This window comes from Panthera tigris, chromosome E1, assembly GCF_018350195.1.
Source record: "Panthera tigris isolate Pti1 chromosome E1, P.tigris_Pti1_mat1.1, whole genome shotgun sequence".
Taxonomy (NCBI): Eukaryota; Metazoa; Chordata; class Mammalia; order Carnivora; family Felidae; genus Panthera; species Panthera tigris.
Genome location: NC_056673.1, coordinates 16,721,318 through 16,733,890, shown reverse-complemented (window position 1 = coordinate 16,733,890; position 12,573 = coordinate 16,721,318). Strand labels below are relative to the sequence as shown.

Sequence of the window (12,573 nt, the reverse complement as noted above, 5' to 3'; positions counted from 1 at the left end):
TCTGCTCTGATCTTTATTATTTCCCTTCTTCTGCTGGTTTTGGGCTTTATTTTCTGTTCTTTTCCCACCTCTTTTAGGTGTAATTTTAGGTTGTGTAGGCCTTCTTTAAGAAGGCCTAGATTGCTATACACTGCCCTCTTATGACCACCTTTGCTGCATCCCAGAGGTTTTGGGCTGTCCTGTCTTAATTTTCATTGGCTTCCATGTACTTTTTAATTTCCTCTTTAATTTCTTGTTAACCCATTCATTCTTTAGTAGGATGTTCTATAATCTCCAGGTATTCATGGTCTATCCAAATTTTTTCTTGTGGTTGATTTCAAGTTTCATAGTGTTGTGTTTGGAAAATATGAATGGTATGATCTTAATCTTTTTGTACTTGTTGAGGGCTGATTTGTGATCCAGTATGTGATTTATGATGGAGAATGCTCAATATGCACTCAGGAAGACTGTGTATTCTGCTGCTTTAGGATGAAATGTTCTGAATATATCTGTTAAGTCCATCTGGTCCAGTGTGTCATTCAAAGCCATTGTTTCCTTGTTGATTTTGTGTTTAAACGATTTGTCCATTGCTGTAAGTGGGGTGTTGAAATCCCCTACTATTATATTATTATTATTGAAGAGTTTCTTCGTGTTTGTGATTAATTGATTTATATATTTGGGGACCTCAAGTTGGGGGCATAAGTATTTACAGTTGTTAGATCTTCTTGGTGGATAGACCCCTTAATTATGATATAATGCCCTTCTTCATCTCATGTTAGTCTTTATTTTAAAATCTAGTCTGTCTGATATAAGTATGACAACTCTGGCTTTCTTTTGATGTCCATTAGAATGATAGATGGTTCTCTATCCCCTTACTTTGAATCTATAGGTGTCTTTAGGTGTAAAATGAGTCTCTTTAAAAATTTATTTATTTATTTTTGAAAGAGGGAGAGACAGAGCATGAGCAAGGGAGGGCAGAGGGAGAGGGAGACACAGAATCCAAAGCAGGTTCCAGGCTCTGAGGTGTCAGCACAGAGCCTGATGTGGAGCACAAACTCATGAACCATGAGATCATGACCTGAGCCAAAGTCAGATGCTTAACCGAGTGAGCCACCCAGGCATCCCTAAAGTGAGTCTCTTGTAAGCAGCATATAGATGGGTCTTATTTTCTTATCCCTTCTAATATCATATGTCTTTTGATTGATTGCATTTAGAGTGAGTACTGAAAGATATGAATATAGTGAAATTGTGTTACCTGTAGAGTTGCTGTTTCTGGTGATGTTCTCAGTCCTTTCTAGTCTTTGTTGCTTTTGGTCTCTTTTGTTTTGTTTTGTCTTTTCTCCACTCAAAGTCTCCCCTTTAAAATTTCTTGCAGGGCTGGTTTAGTGGTCACAACTCCTTTAGTTTTTGCTTGTCTAGGAAACTCTTTATCTCTCCTTCTATTTTGAATGACAATCTTGCTGGGTAAAGAATTCTTGGCTGCATATTTTTCTGATTCAGCATGTTGAATATATCCTGCCATTCCTTTCTGGCCTGACAAGTTTCTGTGGACAGATCTGTTGTGAACAAGATCTGTCTTCCCTTGTAGGTTAAGGACTTTTTTCTCCTTGCTGCTTTCATATTCTTTCATTGCCTGTGTATTTTGTGAATTGACAATGATACACTTTGGTGATGGTCAGTTTTTGTTGAATCTAATGAGAGTTTTCTGTGCTTCTTGGATTTTGATGTCTGTGTCCTCCCCCAGATTAGGAAAGTTTTCTGCTATAATTTGCTCACATAAGCCTTCTGCCACTTTTTCTCTCTCTCTTCATGTTCTGGGACTCCTATGATTCGGATGTTATTCCTTAAAAAAATTTTTTTTTTAATGTTTATTCTTGACAGAGAGAGAATGAGAGAGCATGAATAGGGGAGGGGCAGAGCGAGACAGGGACACAGAATCTGAAGCAGGCTCCAGGCTCGGATGCGGGGCTCAAACTAACGAGCCGTGAGATCATGACCTGAGCTGAAGTCAGACGCTTAACTGACTGAGCCACCCAGGCACCCCATGGGTGTTATTCCTTTTTAATAAGTACTGAGTTCTCTAAGTTTTGTATTGTAATCTTTTGCCTTTGTTTCCCTCTTTTTTTCTGCCTTATTATTCTCCATAATTTTATCTCCAAATCACTGATTCACTGCTCTGCCTCATCCATCCTTGCTTACACAACATCTATTCAAGATTGGTCTTGGTTATTCCATTTTTAACTTTGGCCTCCCTTGATTTTAGTGATTTTATTTCTGTAGAAAGGGATTATATGGTATATTCTATTCTTTTTTCAACCCTAGCTAGTATTGTTATAATTGTGGTTTTAAATTCTAGTTTAGACATCTTACTTATATCTGTGTTCATTAAATTTTTTGCCATCATTTCTTCCTATTCTTTCTATTGGGGTGAATTCCTTCTTCTTGTCATTCTGGAGGGCAGAAGAATTAATAAAATAAAAAATTAAAACTAAAAAACAAAACAAATAAATCACATAAAGGTTGCTAGACCCTAGGTGTGTTTCCATCTGCTTGTTGAAAGAAGCTTGATAGAATAGAGAAAAAAGGGAAAGGTAAGAAAAAAAGTTAAGAAAATTTTTAAAAATTAAAAAAATATATAGAATAAAATGAAATAAAGAAAATAGAATAAAAATTTTTTTAAATAAAAAATAAAATAAAATAAATAAAAAATAACATGTTCTTTCTGAATCCAAGAAAGAGAAAGAAAATAAAGAAAAAAAAAACAATTTAAGCAAAAACAGAAGCAAAGAAAACGAACAAATAACTGAACCAGGAAACAGAATGAAACCCAAATGAAGTTATATCTAGTTTCCTCTAGAACTGATATAAAGCCCTCTATAGTCCATACACTAAGCAGGTGGAGTAACTTGTGCTGGTCTTGTGGGGCATGTGCTTGGAGGGCACAGTTGAGTGGTACTTCGTGTAATGGCTCTGTTCTCCACTAGGTGGCGCTGCTTAGCTTAGTGGGGTGGATCAGTGCAGTAGGCATGTGCATGCGCAGAAGTAGAAATGGCCTCACCCAACCCCAAAGTCTCTGGTGCAGGAACTTGACATTCTCACTGACCCAAGATCAAGCACCCCTCCTTTGTCTCAGGCCTCCATCCATTCCCCACCTCTACCCTATCTGTGTCCAAGCTGTCACCAGCCAGGTGACACCTCCCTCCAGAGTTTTATCTCCGATGGGGAAGTGTTTCAAAACCCCACACTTCAGAAACCCCTGTGGCTGGACATGAGCCAGCTCTTTGAGGGAGGGTCTCACTGAGCAATGGCTGGATGCTGGCTTGCCCCAGAAAACGTTCATGTGATCACACAGCAGCAGAGTTTCAGAGAGTATGGTAAATCACAACACACAGCCAGTGTCAGGTTTCACCACACTCTGGCATCTTTGTTCCAATACCAGCAAATGTGGCTGCTCTCTGTTGTCTGCTGGGACCTTTGCCCACAGGGTGGCTGTATCCTCTCTACCAAATTCACTCCAAGCAGGGGAACCACTCCTCCCCGTGTGGCACATGGACCCCCGCAGACCACACTGCCTGCTCCTGGGGATTCACCCTACTTCCTCACCAGAGCACCACCAGGCACTGAGCTCCCAACCTTCAGACTCTGTGCTCTACTGTTTATAGAATCCAGGTAGTATTGAAACCCTCTCTTTTCTCCCCATCAAAGGTTTTGGGGCACAGATTTCTTGTTCAGTCCCCTGTGAGTGTTTTCACTCTTTCTCTCTCTTTCTCTCCAGCTACTTTTGGGGAGAGTGCTTTTCCTGCATGACACTGTTGTGCTGCACTCTCCCCAATTCTTTCTCTCTCTGCCCTCTCTCCACAAAAATGGCTCCCTACACTCCACAGCTTTTCTCTCCCACAATTTACCTCTCTGTACCGTGTACCTGCCAAGTTCTGTGGCTCAAGTTATGCAGATTGTTGTGTTAGTCCTCAGGTCAATATCCTAGGTATTCAAATGGCTTTGTGCTGACTAGCTGCATTTCAGGGATGAGACAAGCTCAGAGTTTCCATACTGCTCTACCATCTTAACTCCTCCCCCACCCCCAATTTTGCTGACCTTTTCAAAGAACCAGCTCCTGGTTTCATCTGTTCTATTGTTTTTAAATTTTAAAAATTCATTTATTTTTTCAAACCGAGGTCTCACATATTTATTACCGAAGCAACCTACTGAAGCATAGTAAGAGAAAATCATTTCCCTGGATAAAACACGTCTGTTGTTTAGGTAGCAGCAATATTTACAGAGTCCCAAGATACAAGTACATGCCCTTCATGTAGCATAAATATGTGTGCCATCTCATGTGTGATCCCTTATAGTCCCAGCTTGGTTATTCTCCGATGCCTCCTCTTGAAGTTGTACATGATTTTATTACCAGTTTTCATCTGATTCCACTGAAGAATGGAATCTTCTTCAGTTGTTTCTTGGCCAAGAATTGCTTGATCCTGAAAGTCTTGTGAGAAGACATGGAAAGAACACTCAACTGCACACACCATTATGGCAGAGAAAAGAAAAGCTTTTCTTTTTCTTTTTTTAGCTTCTATATTATTTATTTCTGCTCCAATCTTTATTATTTCCTTCCTTTTGCTGGGTTTGTGTTTTGATTGTTCTTCTCTTTCTAACTCCTTTATAGAGTGATTTTTAAAGCTCAAGACTGTTAATTTTGTCAAACACTTTTTCAACACCTGTGAAGATAATCATTTGATTTTCACCCTAGACCTGTTAATGATGAATTTTATTAATAGGTTTCCTAATTTTGAGCCATTGGAATCCCTACAATAAATCACATTTGATTGCTATGTATTTGGTTACATTGAAATATGCTTCCTACTAGTAAGACAAAATTAATGTTTAATTCTTTCCTTTTAATTGCAGATTTTCAGAGTATTGTATATTGTATCTCTGTGTATCTATGTGTCTACCTATTTATCTATCAATAGTCACCTGGAGGGGCAAATTTGAAAGATTGTTTTCCCTTTTGGGGGAAAGGTTCCTTTTGAGTATCATAATGGACACATTGATTTTAATATATATTCAATGTATTTTAATCCATTATAGTTAATTTTTATTTTGTTTTAATGTTTATTTACTTTTGAGATGGAGAGAGAGAGACAGACAGACAGAGAGCAAGTGCAGGAATGGCAGAGAGAGAGGGAGACACAGAAGCTGAAGCAGGCTCCAGGCTCTGAGCTGTCAGCACAGAGCCCCACATGGGGCTTGAACTCATGGACCATGAGATCATGACTTGAGCTGAAGTCAGACACTTTACCGACTTGATCCTCAGCTTGACCCAACTTTGGCCCCTGTGTTCTTCCAACATTACTCCTTTAGTCTTTGGAAGCTTCATGCATTTTTTAAAAGGATTCTTAGTTCCTTTTAATGGGGATCACTCATCTGAGAACTAGGAATGCTCAAAAATATTGTATCATATTGCTTTAGGCTCTTTTAGGGTTAACAAGTATAATTTTTTTAAATAATGAGTAAATATTGATCATTTCATATCAAATATAATATTGCAGGGTTTTTTTTTTTTAACCTATCCTTGAGTTTATATTTGTAGCTCTCTTTTTTTTTTCTTACTGAAAATCTTGGCTCCTAACAACATTGACAGAATTAGTTGTCTTATCCTACAATTTACGTAAAATAACTTAAAAATAACAATGGTAATAATCCTACTAATAATAGAGCTACTAAATGATGTTTAAAAATGTTTTTTAATGTTTATTATTATTTATTTTTGAGAGAGAGAGAGAGAGAGAGAGAGAGAGAGTGGAGTAAGGACAGAGAGTGGGGTAAGGGCACAGAGAGAGGGAAATACAGAATCTGACGCAGGCTCCAGGCTCTGAGCCGTCAGCACAGAGCCTGACGTGGGGCTCAAACCCACAATCCACGAGATCATGACCTGAGCTGAAGTTGGACGCTTAACGGACTGAACCAGCCAGGCATCCCTACTAAATGATGTTTTAGATTTATTTGCAGCTTTTTTATCCATAGAACATATCCTACTAAGTATATGTATGTGAAAAATGAAACCATACAAAAACTAGAAGAAACCAGGGGTTAAATCCCCTTATTACCAGAGAAAAACCTTTTTCACCACGACTCAAAATTGTGAAATTATTTTTTTAATATTTATTTATTATTGAGAGAAAGAGAGAGAGCATAAGTGGGGGAAGAGCAGAGAGAGAGGGAGACACAGAAGCCGAAGCAGGCTCCAGGCTCCAAGCTGTCAGCACAGAGCCTGATGCGGAGCTCGAACCTACGGGCTGTGAGATCATGACCTGAGCTGAAGTCAGACATTTAACTGACTGAGCCTCCCAGGCACCCCAAAATTGTGAAATTATTGATAAATTTGATTACATAAAAATTAAAAGCTTTTTGCCTGGAAACTTTAGTCACAACTACTCAATTTTGCTGTTGTAGTACAAAAGTAGCTATACACAATAGGTAAATGAGTAAGCATGGCTATGTTACAAGAAAACTTTATTTATGAATACCAAATGTGAATTTCATAGATTTTCTACCATTCTACAACACATTATTCTTATTTTGATTTTTAAAAACTATTTTAAAATATAACAGCCCATCTTAGCTTTTGAGTGATACAATACCAGGCAGCAGACCAGATTTGGGCACTAGACTTGGTTTGCTGACCCCTGGTCTAGAAAACATCTAGCTCTCTTCCAGATCTGAAAAAACAAACTAAGAACAACAACAAACAAATAAGACACTTCTGATTCTCTTCCTAAATCTTCATATTTTCCTCTGAATGTCTTCTGGCATGCCTATACTTAAATATACATAATATACTTAATATACATATATATGTAAAATAATATAATAATATATTTAATATATTTTAATTAATTTTAATTTAATTTAAATATAATTTAATATAATATAATTATAATATATAATATATAATAATTATATAATATATAACAACATATATTACATATATAATATAATAATAAATAATATAAAAACATAAAAATAAATATATATTTATTTATATTTTAATAATTTATTTATTTTCACATTTACATCCAAGTTAGTTAGCATATAGTGCAACAATGATTTCAGGAGTAGATTTCTAAATGCCCCTTACCCATTTAGCCTATCGCCCTCCCACAACCCCTCCAGTTACCCTCTGTTTGTTCTCTGTATAAGAGTCTCTTATGTGTTGTCCCCCTCCCTGTTTTTATATTATTTTTGCTTCCCTTCCCTTATGTTCATCTGTTTTGTATCTTAAATTCCTCATATGAGTGAAGTCATATGATATTTGTCTTTCTCTGATTGACTCATTTCGCTCAGCATAATACGTTCTAGTTCCATCCATGTTGTTGCAAATGGCAAAATTTCATTCTTTTTGATCACTGATACCACATCTTCTTTATGCCTTCATTCGACCATGGACATTTGGGCTCTTTCCATACTTTGGCTACTGTCGATAGTACTGCTGTAAACACTGGGGGGCATGTGCCCCTTCAAAAAAGCACACCTATATCCCTTTGATAGATACCTAGTAGTGCAATTCCTGGGTCGTAGGATAGTTCTATTTTTAATTTTTTGAGAAACCTCCATACTGGTTTCCAGAATGTCTGCACCAGTTTGCACTCCCGCCAACAGTGCAAAAATGTTCCCCTTTCTCCTCATCCTTGCCAACATTTGTTGTTTCCTGAGTTGTTAATTCTAGCCATTCTGACAGGTGTGAGGTGGTATCTCATTGTGGTTTTAATTTATATTTCCCTAATGATGAGTGATGTTGAGCATTTTTTCATGTGTCGGTTGGCCATCTGGATATTTTCTTTGGCCATCTGGATATCTATCTTCAATAAACTTTGAAGTGTCTATTCATGTCTTTTGCCCATTTCTTCACTGGATTATTTGTTTTTTGGGTGTTGAGTTTGATAAATTCTTTACAGATTTTGGATACTAACGTTTATCTGATATGTCATTTGCAAATATCTTCTCCCATTATGTCGGTTGCCTTTTAGGTTTGTTGATTGTTTCCTTCGCTGTACAGAAGCTTTTTTTTTTTGTATATGAAATTTATTGTCAAATTGGTTTCCATGCAACACCCAGTGCTCATCCTAACAGGTGCCTCCTCAATATCCATCACCCACTCTCCCCTCCCTCCCACCCCCCATCAACCCTCAGTTTATTCTCAGTTTTTAAGAGTCTCTTATGGTTTGGCTCCCTCCCTCTCTAACTTTTTTTTTCCTTCCCCTCCCCCATGGTTTTCTGTTAAGTTTCTCAGGATCCACATAAGAGTGAAAACATATGGTATCTGTCTTTCTCTGTATGACTTATTTCACTTAGCATAACACTCTCCAGTTCCATCCACATTGCTACAAAAAGCCATATTTCATTCTTTCTCATTGCCAAGTAGTATTCCATTGTGTATATAAACCACAATTTCTTTAACCATTCATCAGTTGATGGACATTTAGGCTCTTTCCATAATTTGGCTATTGTTGAGAGTGCTGCTATAAACATTGGGGTACAAGTGCCCCTATGCATCAACACTCCTGTATCCCTTGGGTAAATTCCTAGCAGTGCTATTGCTGGGTCATAGGGTAGATCTATTTTTAATTTTTTGAGCAACCTCCACACTGTTTTCCAGAGAGGCTGCACCAGTTTGCATTCCCACCAACAGTGCAAGAGGGTTCCTGTTCCTCCGCATCCTCTCCAGCATCTATGGTCTCCGGATTTGTTGATTTTAGCCACTCTGACTGGCATGAGGTGGTATCTGAGTGTGGTTTTGATTTGTACTTCCCTGATGAGGAGTGACATTGAGCATCTTTTCATGTGCCTGTTGGCCATCTGGATGTCTTCTTTAGAGAAGTGTCTATTCTTGTTTTCTGCCTATTTCTTCACTGGATTATTTGGTTTTTGGGTGTGGAGTTTGGTGAGTTCTTTATAGATTTTGGATACTAGCCTTTTGTCTGATATGTCATTTGCAAATATCTTTTCCCATTCTGTTGGTTGCCTTTTAGTTTTGTTGATTGTTTCCTTTGCAGTGCATAAGCTCTTTATCTTCATGAGGTCCCAATAGTTCATTTTTGCTTTTAATTCCCTTTTCTTTGGAGATGTGTCAAGTAAGAAATTGCTGCAGCTGAGGTCAGAGAGGTTTTTCCTGCTTTCTCCTCTAGGGTTTTGATGGTTTTCTGTCTCACATTCAGGTCCTTTATCTATTTTGAGTTTATTTTTGTGAGTGGTATAAGAAAGTGGTCTAGTTTCATTCTTCTGCATGTTGCTGTCCAGGTCTCCCAGCACCATTTGTTAAAGAGACTGTCTTTTTTCCATTGGATATTCTTTGCTGCTTTGTCAAAGATTAGTTGGCCATACTTTTGTGGGTCCAATTCTGGAGTCTCCATTCTATAACATTGGTCTGTATGTCTGTTTTTGTGCCGATACCATGCTGTCTTGATGATTACAGCTTTATAATACAGCTTGAAGTCTGGGATTGTGGTGTATCCAGCTTTGGTTTTCTTTTCAAGATTGCTTTGGCTATTCTGGGTCTTTTCTGGTTCCATACAAATTTTAGGATTGTTTGTTCTAGCTCTGTGAAGAATGCTAGTGTTATTTTGATAGGGATTGCTTAAAATTTATAAAAGAATCTAAAATTGCTTGTGATTTGTTTTAGTATTCTTCCTACAGGGTAAGGAACTAATCAGAAGCTTTAGAATAACAATTCTTTTGAAATTGGGTACATATATTCCTCTAGAATAAAGTAAGAGATATGTACAGAACTCTTCTTTTGTTTTATTTTATAGGTGGACATGGCATTTTAAATTTCAGTTCAAACAGTCTTTCTCAGAGTGTGGTTGCCTAAGAATGACATCAGGATTACCTGGATGCATGGTAAAAAAGTGCAGATTCCTAGCTTCTTCCTCAGATCTTCTGAATCAGAACCTTTAGGGATGCATTGAAAACAAGTTCCACAGAAGGTCATTCTGCACACTGACAAAAGTTTCAAAACCAATTATGTAGAGAAACCAAATTAAGGGAATTTTAGTACTAGTGAAAACTTCCAACAGCAGCAGGGGGCAGTGTCATTAAATTTAATAAATAGCTTAAAGAACATTTCTGTTCACCATCTGTTCTTGCAAAGCAATAAATTAGATTTGTATTTAGATCAATTACCATGAAAAATACTTAAAATCTGAGAGCTGGTGTCAAGGCTGTAAGTCAATACATTGACAAATCCTTCCTCCTGTTAGGGATATGTAAATCTCAATCAGTACATAAAACTAGTCATTTATCAATATCTATAAAAGAATAGTAATGGGCGCACTTGGACACTGGCCTAGGTCTCATTGCCAACAAATGACACAACACAACAGAGTTTATTTCGGTAATGCTTCTTGAATTGAGAGTTTGAATATTTAGGGTCATTTGAAGGTTGATAAGAGCCCTAGTTTCTATTGGAGCAATACTGTAGGAATTTCATGAAAGAGTTAAAGTAATCATAGATGCTTTGTTTGCCTAGATTGTCAGGAGTAGGGCTTTATCTCTTTCTGCAAAAATTCAAGATCTATATGCCAACATATGACAGTGTCAGGCATCTGCAGAATATTCAGAAATCCTTGACATACTTTTACAACAGCACAGTATCTATTCATTAAAGCTTGGAAACACAAGAATCTTAGCTAAAACAGTCTTGCTTTTAAATTCTCTAAACTATATCATTTTTTGGGTCATCTTACAGAGTTTTGGAGAAGTCCATTTATTTTAGGAATGAGAGTTTTTCTTACTTATATTCAAGAAAAAAGACAAATAAAATTTTTGTTTGGTTTGTCAAGACTTTATCTTCTGGTGATGATGTTAAAGCATTCATTTGCCTCAACTAGATCCAAAATTTTTTCATCTCACTACTTCCCTGGGTAAAAAGGGATTCGTCTCTGTTCGGTGCCCAAGAACAATAGATAGAGAAGATGCTCCTTACTGACTTGGAACAATTTTTATAGTGGTAGCCACTTAACTAAAAAATAAAATATCACTGTTGTTTGTAAGTTTTACATATGCAATATACCCTTATTGCTTTTCATCAGGGTTTCTGAACAACATATAAAGAATTGAAGTGGACTTTAATTCTTGTGTGTAATTTTGCAAAATTGATATGTTAGGTTTCTGTCCTTTTGCTTTCCTTCAGATTTTCTTTTCTTTTAACATCTTTCTTTCAGTATCTTTTCCCTCTGACTCTTGATTCCTCCTGTGCTTGTGAATGCATATTTTATAAGTCACGACTGCCTTATTGTGAACTGATAATGAAAAGCATTTGCTTTTAAAATAGGATTATGAACTTCCAATAGCCTGATTATAGTGATGGTTACACATTTATGTATGTGTTTAAATTTATAAAACTATGTACCAAAAAAGGTCAATTTTACTATATCATATTTCTAAAAATAAAAAAATTTAAACAGTAAAGAATATTACAGAGATGTATATTAACTAACTGGAATTAAAAAAAAACTTTAAAAATTACAGAGAGACTATTAATGCTAGAATTTTACTATTCCAGAGAAGCAGGGCCTATTATACTGTAAATGTCCTCACTTTTCTCTACCAGTCCTGATATATAGTCCTGAGCGTAGATGAGAATTCAAATGAACTAGGAAGTAGATATAAGAGACGCAAGGCAAAAAGTTGGATCTTTTCCTGTGTGGCAATTATAGTGATGCCTACCAGGTTCTGGCTTGGTAACGATTTTAGATTCCTACATCCTTTGCTTATTGCATAATCAGTGTGGGGTCTGTGCAGCACCTTGAGATACCTTTTGTGCATTTTCCCTTTGACAACTCTTTATTAGCCTTATGAAGTAACAATGGAACATTTAACGCACAAAGAGAAGAATCACGACAAACTATTTCATAGAATTACTTTCTCCACCACAGCTACAAAAAGGAGAAAAATAAGTCAGGATAAATGCTCAAGCATTAAGGATACATATAAGCCAAGTAAAAACTAAAAGGAAAAGAGACAGCACTCTTTATTTTACTTAATATTTTAAAAAATGTTTTACTCAGTAATTCCCTGAGAATTAACTCGTTGTATAGTGTTCAAAGAACTTATGCAGACCATATGACAGCACCCATTGTGTATGTTTCTATTGGAATTTGGTATCTGCAAAGGTTTGATGATTTACTTCAAAGTACTTACTTTTTGTGTTTCAAAAAAAAACCCCCAAATGTCTAACTCATGCTTGCCAGTCACTAGGACTTGGCAAGACTAAAGGAATGATATGGATCTTCTTTGGTTGCCAGGAGACAGTGACTTCCTAGACAGATGTCTGTCTGCTCATACACCACACCAGCTGTCACCTCTTTACCCAGCCAAACTCTTATGGTTATATTAAGCTAGGAAATCCCATGGGCGCTTCTCCCACAAGTGATATTATTAATATCAATCATTTTGTCAATTCATACTGAATATCATAGTTTATCAATCCAGTAAAACAGATTATGCCAAAAGTGAGTGGATAGATAGGGAAAATGTGTTTTTATAGCATTTGAATGACTATTATAGCCAATGGTGTGTGGTAGGACTTTATCA

General features: G+C 36.8%; 1 protein-coding gene across 13 annotated transcripts in view; it reads left to right on the top strand.

Moving 5' to 3' along the window:
• EFCAB5 (EF-hand calcium binding domain 5) overlaps window positions 1-12,573 on the top strand; it is a 188,083-nt gene that overhangs the window by 63,402 nt on the left and 112,108 nt on the right. Inside the window, exon 1 of one of the 13 annotated variants that reach the window (XM_042966616.1) lies at window positions 9,805-9,879. The exons of the other annotated variants lie outside the window; for them this stretch is intronic. The gene's annotated coding sequence lies outside the window, so the exon portion shown is untranslated. Of the gene's footprint in view, window positions 1-9,804; window positions 9,880-12,573 lie in introns of those variants that run through there. 13 annotated transcript variants of the gene reach the window in all.